At 50.2% G+C, this 6,000-nt stretch overlaps 1 protein-coding gene across 4 annotated transcripts in view; it reads right to left on the reverse strand.

Annotated features, from left to right (window-relative positions):
* The window catches only part of DNAL4 (dynein axonemal light chain 4), a 30,098-nt gene extending 24,594 nt beyond the window's left edge, over positions 1-5,504 (reverse strand). For 3 of the 4 annotated variants that reach the window (XM_033405089.2, XM_033405088.2, XM_033405091.2), the window contains exon 1: positions 5,390-5,504. The gene's annotated coding sequence lies outside the window, so the exon portion shown is untranslated. The remainder of the gene's footprint in view (positions 1-5,389) is intronic. The other variant, XM_004279493.4, reaches the window with a different exon arrangement.
* Between the last annotated feature and the right edge of the window lie 496 nt (positions 5,505-6,000).

The raw sequence follows: 6,000 nt of genomic DNA on the forward strand, positions 1-6,000 counted from the left end.
CCGCTGCTTGGACTCTGCTTCAACACATAGAATCCTGATGAAACAAGACTTCAGAGGTATTACCAAAGCCCCTTCTTCAGGAACAAAGTGGAAAAGCCACTGGGACAGTTTTTTTTTAGAGGGGACATCACCTTGTAGAGAAGAGAAAGTACAGGATCACGAGGCGGAATATTAAGGCTGGAATACTAGCTCTGTAACTGAAATCAATTCTGCCCTCTTCCTTGCTCTGCAGCCTTGGGCAAGTAATTTAACCTCCTGAGTCTTGGTTTCCTCCGTGAAATGGGATAATCCCACCTTCTCATTCTCAGAGAGCTGTCGAGAGCACCAAGCAGATGCACGTGAGCGTTCTGAAATCGCGGAGCTCCCCGCGCTCAGCATCACGCTGCCCCTACAGCCACCATGTTAGCAGCCAGCACTTCGTCAATCTCATTCAACCGCATTTATTCAGGACCACGACTGCAAATACTTTTCCTACCCACTGCACGTACTCCTGGGGATCCAAAAGGAATGAGACTCACAGAATGAAAAGGAACAGTTATAGATTATGTGTTTCCAAATCCAGAGAGGTAGGAGAATTTTTTATGATGCTGTATCATTATAGTACAGCTACAGTCATTCAGCCACGATTTTAAAACCCTGCCGATAGAATGCTACCGAAAATAGCAGAACTAGAGGTTTTAATAACCTTATAAATCTTCCATGCAAATGAGTGTGTGCCTGACAGGATCAGGCCAGGAAGAAGTTGCGTCAGGTCTAAAAGAGAGCCCTTTAATAATGGAAGCGTGCCCCTGGCCAGGGCACTTGAATCTCCTGGGTACCAGGGCTTGACCGTCCCGGGGCCTGTCCTGGCGCACAGAGCCAGTGGCAGCCTTGCTCCCTCTCTGCCCTTTAGTCCCCTCCTTACCCAAGGGCCCCTCTGGAGCTTTACACAGCCTCGCCCATGTCTGCTGCGAGGCTTCTCCTAGGCAACAGGAGGCAGAGGCAGGGCTCTCCATCTTATCCTCCTGTCAAAGCCTGTGCCCCTTGTTCTTCTGTGGCAATGACCTCAGTCACTATTTATTATTTTGCTTTTGAAGTGTTTGGGAGGAATCCTTAAGAGGGTTAGGGGATGTGGGGAGGAGGAAGGAAAAATGAATGAATTCTGGGAAATAAGGTCAAAAGTGTCAGCCAGCACCCCGACCCCCCACCCCAAGCCACTCAGCGCCTGGAACACACTTGGCTCGTGGACCACGGCTCGCCACCCCTTTACCACCTTCCAGCATCCGAGAGGTGGGAGGACATGCTTGGCGCACGGCATCGTGCTCCACAGGCAGGTCTGACTTCACACCTCGGTCTGTCTCGGGTAAGTGTTTACATCTCTAGGCCTTGGTTTTCTCATCTGGAAACTGGGCCTAAGAATAGACTCTGCCTCACAGTAAATGTCAGCTCTTGCTACTGGTGTGGAAGGAAGGGGAAGTGCAATGCCCTTGTTCATATCCCAGCCAACTAAACAGCTAAATGCTAGGCCAAACAAACCAACACTCACCGAGTCCCCCCCGGTGCTGTTAGTACTGAAGGAGGAAGGACTCACAAGGAAATCTGGTAAACACAGTTGGGCCGGGGGCTGTAGTGTGGTGACACTGCGCTTTCACACTTACTGCCTCATTTCAGCCCGTAACAACCTGTGAGGGCAGCACCCGCTCCCAGTTCTCAGACAAGACACTGGGGCTCAGAGAGGTTTGCGGGCTGGCCTGTGGGCACACAGCCAGCAATGACAGAGCCAGGAGCGGAGCCCATGTCTCTTCTTCTGACGCTACCTTCTGTGCTTGCTTTCTTGTCACAAGCCAAGTAGGAAACAAGACAGTAACACAAACAATGTCAATCCTCGGCAGCCACTGGTCCAGCCCCCTGTCCAGGCAGGCCTCCGACTTCCAGCCGTATCGGGGCTACACACACACTCGGCACCTTGGTTATCCTCCTGCCTTTCCCTGACACGTCCGCCCTCTGCCTTCTGGCAAACAAAGGGCAAAGCTCGTAAGGTGAGGAGAAAGGAACCTAAGGACTTGAGAGCGTTCGTCTAAGATGTCAGTGGTGACGTCAGGAAACAACACGGAAGATGTGGATTCCACAATCAGTTTAAAATGCACCTGGGACTTCCCTGGTGGCGCACTGGTTAAGAATCTGCCTGCCAGTGCAGGGGACACGGGTTGGATCCCTGGTCCGGGAAGACCCCACATGCCGAGGAGCAACTAAGCCTGCGCGCCACAACTACTGAAGCCCGTGCACCACAACTACTGAAGCCCGCGCGCCTAGAGCCCGTGCTCCGCAACAAGAGAAGCCACCGCAATGAGAAGCCCGTGCACCGCCAGAAAGAGTAGCCCCCGCTTGCCACAACTAGAGAAAGCCCGCACACAGCAACAAAGACCCAACGCAGCCAAAAATAAATAAATAAATAAATGAATAAATTTATTTTAAAAAATGCATCATCTACTATAAAAGAAAGTTTTAAGAGTAAGAAAGAGACGATCGCAGGATAAAGAACAGTCCTGCTCAAGAAAAGAGTTACCCTTCATGCACACCAAGCCTTTTTTTTTTCACATCACCCTTCTTTTTTCTCATTTCACTGAGGTCCAGTGAAAACTTCTGATGTGTCTTAAACCAGGGGGAGGGAAGGAAAGAAAGAGGGAGAGAGGAAGAGAGAAAGATGAGGAGGTAGAGATCGAGACATTTTTTTATGTATAAGATGGTGCAATAAACAACACTGACTCGTGTGGTACACCCTCACGGACATACCCAAATCCAAACATTTTTGTCAGGATACAAAGTACAACAAAAAGCCATAACTATCACAGACATCAGCTCCACAGGAGAACAGATGCTTACTACAGACAGCAGATTCCACAGTCTCCCACCCCCCACTTTCCCACCTACCCCCTCCTTTCCCACTCAAGAGAACAGATTTGAACGTAAGGGACTGAGAATGACGTTATCACAGAAATGAGTTGGAGTTAGCCCTGATTTACTTTTTTTTAAAAATCAGTCACAATCGCTAACTATTGGTGACATCTCACAACCAGTCACGACTCAGCAGTGCTTCGTGAGTCCAGACAATCACCTGGGGCTGAACGACTTGCTCTGTTCTCCTGAACACCGAGAGCACCAAGTCCAATGTCTGACACATGGCAGAAGCCCAACAAATATCTAAACTGTAATTAAATTATATTTCATTTGCCCCCTGGGAAGGGAGAGGACCTATCAAATCCATTCAATAACACTTATTAAGCACTGACCCTGAACAAGACAACAGGACAGGTGTTCATTTACTCCCCCTAAGAACTCTGTCAGATGGGCACTATTATCCCTACTTCTCTGATGAACACTCAGGCTGAGAAAAGCAAAGTGACTTTCCACCCGGCTAATAAACGGAGGAGCTAGGATTCAATCAGCTATATATGACTTCAGGATTAAGCTTTTCCAACTACTCTGCTATAAACAAGAGACAGTCTCTGCTTTCAAGGAGGATACAATCCAATATGACAGACCCACACACATACACAAGGAATTAACTACGGTTCATGGCAGAGAGCAGTAAGCGCCACAAGCCGGGTGCAAAGATAGAGGAAATAGGAGAATTCTGGAGGCGGCAGAGGACAGCAAGAAAAGCTTGGTGGTAGGGGCAGCATCTGAGTTAGACCTTAAAAGGTGAGTGGGAATCCTGATGGGTGGGCGAGGTGAGCAAAGACCTTCCAGGCAGAGAGATGAACACACACAGTGATGTCAAAGCAGAAAGCTCAAAGCGTTTTCTGGGAAAGTCCAACAGTCCAATTTGGCCTGAGGACAGAACTTGGCAAGGCAGAAAAGAGAAAGTAGGCTGGGAAGAAAGACTGGGGTCAGGTTGTGGATATACAGCAGGGCCCTAAGACCCAGGCTTAAGAAGTATGGATACTGGGGTCAGGTTGTGGATATATAGCAGGGCCCTAAGACCCAGGCTTAAGAAGTATGGATATTTTTAGTGGAGAAAGAGAAGCCCTTTGGAAGTGTCTTGGGGGCTGGTGACATGGTTGTGTTTTGGGGCAATTATTCTGGTGGGCTGGGTTAACAGGAGGAGAGACTGGAGGTAGGAACACCAGTTAGGAAGCTACAGCAATGGCCCGGGTGACAGGCATTAAAAACTTGAACCAGGACGGTGGCTTTAGGCATAGAGAGAATGTGAGACCCTTGCAGAGGCCCAATCAAAGACTTGACACTGCCTAAGTGGGACGGGCGTGGCAGAGTGATGGAGGATGCCCCAGGAGGATGGTGACGCCACTGAGACAGACAGGGGAAGTCAGGTAGGACAGATGGATAGATAAAGACGCGGGCTGGTCTGATTTTTGAACTGCTGAGTTTAAGCTGTTGGTGAGATACACAAATGGAGGTGTCTCATCAGGAGCAGGGAATCATGGAATAATGGATTATCAGGGCAGGAGGGAAGCCACCAAGGCCAAGCACCACATCAATATATCAATCTCTACTCCAACCCCCACTCCCAAACTCTCCCTACCCACGGAAGCCCAGGAGAAAGATCAGAGCTAGCGATGTGGATTTGTAGGGGAAACGGAGAAATGACAGCTGACCATAAGGGAGCTGGTGACACTTCTCAGACGGGGAAAATGTGCGGAAATAAGAGACAAAGGAAGGAAGTTCATATTATCCTCAGAATCCCCAAAGGAGATGTGCTGCAGGTTCCTAATTCTATATATACTCAGACTGGACTCCAGAGAGATTAGGTAACTTGCTAGGGTCCTGTAATTGGGAATCCAAATTAGGTTTGCCAAGTCCTTTTCACTACACCCGAAACTTCCCAAAAGGACCACATCGTCAGGGAAGCCTACAGTTGGGTCAAAGAATCACATCTTAGAACGTCAGCGTCAAAGAGACCTTAGAGATCATTCAACCTAACTTCCCGTTTACAAATAGGGAAACTGAGGCCAAAAAGGGAAATGACCAGCCTCGAGTCCCAGCACGTCGTCAACTGCCCAAGTCAAGCGGTCTGGGGGGAGGCGATGGCGACCACCGGCCCACCCGCGGGAGGAGGGGGTTACCCTGCGAAAGATAGGGGATCAAGGCGCGAGGAGGAGTTGGGTTAGGGAGGACGGGGGATCGTGAAGCTGGAGGGGACCTCGGGAGGGTAGGGAGGAGCGGCCTGCAGAGTCGCGACGGCGAAACTGTCTCGACAGAGCTCGCAGGTCCCCGAAGTGGTGGTGGAGGGAAATGGGGGTTGGGAGGACCTGGAACTGGGGACCAACAGGCAGGAGGCTGAGGTGGGGCCTCCGCGGTAGACGAGGCCCCGCCCGCCCCGCAATGTCTCCCGGCCCCGCTTCGGGCCGGCCCTCCCCGCCCGGCTGCCCACCGCTCCCCCGGGCCTCACCTGCTCCCGCGGGGGCCGGAGCCAGGGCCTCAGCGAGTGCACCCCCGCCAGGGTTGTCAAGGAGGGAAACAAGAGTGTCTTAGCAACAGCAAGGAAGTCTTGCCCCCTCACCGGACGTTGACGGAAATTTTACTTCTTATTGGTCAATAAAAACGTCAATCAATGTTGAAGGGCCCACAACGTAGAGATTTGTGCGGAAAGGGGCGTGGCTTAGAGGTTGGGGAGGTGGGGCTTCACTTATAGTTGTCTTAAGTGAGCCTGAGGAGCCGGGTACCTTAAGAAGTTCTCATTTTAGAGAAACTTTGAAAAGCAGTATTGCCTGGAGAGTTCCTTTTAGTCATTCGAAATAACAAATGCAATTTGTCTGTGTCGTGACCCTAAGATGCCACTTTATTGGGATCTCAAAAGTAGCATTACAATGAGTATCGCACCTGATTCTCACCACAATGAGATGTGGTTACGAACACCAGTCGAATAGTATTCGTAACCACATCCATCTGAACTAAGGTTCAGAGAGGTTAAGTAGCTTGTAAAAGGAAAAAATCAAGGTTAAGTTCCTGGAGAAGGAACCCAGGGGCTCTTGCACAGCAGCACACCCTCTTATAGTTGCC

This window comes from Orcinus orca, chromosome 11 (assembly GCF_937001465.1).
Source record: "Orcinus orca chromosome 11, mOrcOrc1.1, whole genome shotgun sequence".
In the NCBI taxonomy this organism is placed as follows: domain Eukaryota; kingdom Metazoa; phylum Chordata; class Mammalia; order Artiodactyla; family Delphinidae; genus Orcinus; species Orcinus orca.